Here is a 3,205-nt window from a genome sequence, read left to right as displayed (position 1 = left end):
GGGGTCACAAAAGAGTTGGACACAACTTAATGACTAAACAACAAAAATCATTAGGAAGCACGCTCTGCCTTCAACCGGGACAGGTGAACTTCAAAAGTCACTAAGCAATTTCAGATGTTATTCAGATCAAAACATGCAGTAGAGGACCTGGAGGAAGGAAAGAATACAGAGAAGAAGAAAGGGACAGGAAAGGGAAAAGAAGGAAGGAAATGTCCCTTGTTATGTAGGAACTCCTGACTGAGTAGAGCTGACCACACTGATAAACAGGGACCATCAACTAATAATGGCTTTGCAGGAATTTGAACAGCAAATACAAACAACCCGAGGTGGGAAGAAGATTGATGTGTTTAAATAACAGGAAAACAGCATGGCCATCATGGCAGGAGCAAGAGGATTTAGCTTCCCTTTGATGGGTGAGACAGACAACTGAGTCGTGAAATCCACAATAAAGACTTTGGATTTTATCTAAGGGAGGATAGTAACATGTTGCTTTGTAGTTTTTTTGCATTTTGATTTGTTTGTCTTTTTACTATTTTTTGTAAAACAATGGTTTAATATGATGTAAAATATCTATAAGCAGTGGGGAAATTGACTGCAGCACATAAGAAGAAAAAGATAGTTTAACAGGTGCCTTTTAAATTATTTAGGGGAAAACCCAGATAGCTCAGTCAGTAGAGCATCAGACTTTTAATCTGAGGGTCCAGGGTTCAAGTCCCTGTTTGGGCAATGTTTACCTGAGCTGCCCTGGTGGCTCAGCTGGTAAAGAATCTGCCTGAAATGTGGGAGACCTGGGTTCGATCCCTGGGTTGGGAAGATCCCCTGGAGAAGGGAATGACTAACTATTCCAGTATTCTGGCCTGGAGAATTCCATGGACTGGGGTCACAAAGAGTCAGACATGACTGAGTGACTTTCACTTTTCACTTGCATGGTGGCTTGGATTAGAATAGTGGTAAAGAAACTGCTGAAATAATAAAATGTTGACTCACAGCTAAAGGTTGGTTGATAAAGAAGCCTGAGAGAGTGAATAGAAGATAGAAGACCTTTGAATTTATGTCCTCAGTAATGAATTGTTGTTTAGTCAATAAGTCACATGCAACTCTTTTGCAACGCTATGGATTGCAGCTTGCCAGGCTTCTCTGTCCTTTGGATTTTCCAGGCAAGAATACTGGAGTGGGTTGCCATTGTATAGATAACACATATTCTAAATTTAGCTTGAGACTTCAATTAGAGCATTGGGAGGGGATGGGAAAATGAATATTCTGTTTTGGGAATATTTGACATGCATATATAATCATTCAAGTGAATATGTAGAGTTGATAGTTAAAGATAAAGAAATAGAGCTCAAATATCAAATCAGGATTAAAGTCATCAAATCAGGATTATAGTTCAATACTAGATTTAAATAGTCAAACAGGAGATGGCAAGAGTGAATGTCAACATTCTAGGAATCAGTGAACTAAAATGGACTGGAATGGGTGAATTTAACTCAAATGACCATTATATCTACTACTGTGGGCAGAAATCCCTTAGAAGAAATGGAGTAGCCATCACAGTCAACAAAAGAGTCCAAAATGCAGTACTTGGATGCAATCTCAAAAACGACAGAATGGTCTCTGTTGGTTTCCAAGGCAAACCATTCAATATAACAGTAATCCAATCCTATGCCCCAACCAGTAATGCTGAAGAAGCCAAAGTTGAAGGGTTCTATGAAGACATACAAGACCTTTCAGAACTAACACCCAAAAAAGATGTCTTTTTCATTACAGGGGACTGGAATGCAAAAGTAGGCAGTCAAGAAACACCTGGAGTAACAGGCAAATTTGGCCATGGAGTACGAAAAGAAGCAGGGCAAAGGCTATTTGAGTTTTGCCAAGAGAACGCACTGGTCATAGCAAACACCCTCTTCCAACAACAGAAGAGAAGACTTTACACATGGACATAACCAGATGGCCAACACTGGAATCAGATTGATTATATTCTTTGCAGCCAAAGATGGAGAAACTCTATACAGTCAGCAAAAACAAGACTGGGAGCTGACTGTGGCTCAGATCATGAACTCCTTATTGCCAAATTCAGATTTAAACTGAAGAGAGTAGGGATAACCACTAGACCATTCAGGTATGACCTAAATCAAATCCTTATGAATATACAGGGGAAGTGAGAAATAGATTTAAGGGACTAGATCTGATAGACAGAGAGCCTGATGAACTATGGACGGAGGTTCGTGACATTGTACAGGAGACAGGGATCAAGACCATCCCCAAGAAAAAGAAATGCAAAAAGGCAAAATGGTTGTCTGAGGAGGCCTTACAAATAGCTGTGAAAAGAATAGAAGCAAAAAGCAAAGGAGAAAAGGAAAGATATTCCCATTTGAATGCAGAGTTCCAAAGAATAGCCAGGAGAGATAAGAAAGCCTTCCTCAGTGATCAATGCAAAGAAATATAGGAAAACAATAGAATGGAAAAGACTAGAGATCTCTTCAAGAAAATTAGAGACAACAAGGGAAGATTTCATACAAAAATGGGCTCAATAAAGGACAGAAATGGTATGGACCTAACAGAAGCAGCAGTTATTAAGAAGAGGTGGCAAGAATACACAGAAGAACTGTACAAAAAAGATCTTCATGATCCAGATAATCACAGTGGTGTGATCACTCACCTAGAGCCAGACATCCTGGAATGTGAAGTCAAGTGGGCCTTAGAAAGCATCACTATGAAAAAAACGAGTGGATGTGATAGAATTCCAGTTGAGCTAATTCAAATCCTGAAAGATAATGCTGTGAAAGTTCTGCACTCAATATGTCAGCAAATTTGGAAAACTCAGCAGTGGCCACAGGACTGGAAAAGGTCAGTTTTCATTCCAATCCCTAAGAAAGGCAATTCCAAAGAATGCTCAAACTACTGCACAATTGCACTCATCTCACACACTAGTAAAGTAATGCTCAAAATTCTCCAAGCCAGGCTTCAGCAATACGTGAACTGAGAACTTCCAGATGTTTTAAGCTGGTTTTAGAAAAGGCAGAAGAACCAGAGATCAAATTGCCAATATCCGCTGGATCATTGAAAAAGCAAGAGAGTTCCAGAAAAACATCTATTTCTGCTTTATTGGCTATGCCAAAGCCTTCAACTGTGTGGATCACAATCAACTGTGGAAAATTCTGAAGGAGATGGGAATACCAGACCACCTGACCTGCTTCTTGAGAAA

The 3,205-nt window shown here is 39.7% G+C and overlaps 1 non-coding gene across 1 annotated transcript; it reads left to right on the top strand.

The window, feature by feature from the left end:
- The first annotated feature begins 653 nt into the window (after nucleotides 1-653).
- Nucleotides 654-726, top strand: TRNAK-UUU (transfer RNA lysine (anticodon UUU)). The gene has a single exon. It is a non-coding gene; the product is annotated as a tRNA-Lys (tRNA).
- The last annotated feature ends 2,479 nt before the right edge of the window (nucleotides 727-3,205 follow it).

Source organism: Dama dama, chromosome 14, assembly GCF_033118175.1.
Source record: "Dama dama isolate Ldn47 chromosome 14, ASM3311817v1, whole genome shotgun sequence".
NCBI classification, from domain to species: domain Eukaryota; kingdom Metazoa; phylum Chordata; class Mammalia; order Artiodactyla; family Cervidae; genus Dama; species Dama dama.
This window is presented reverse-complemented; position numbering and strand designations above follow the sequence as displayed.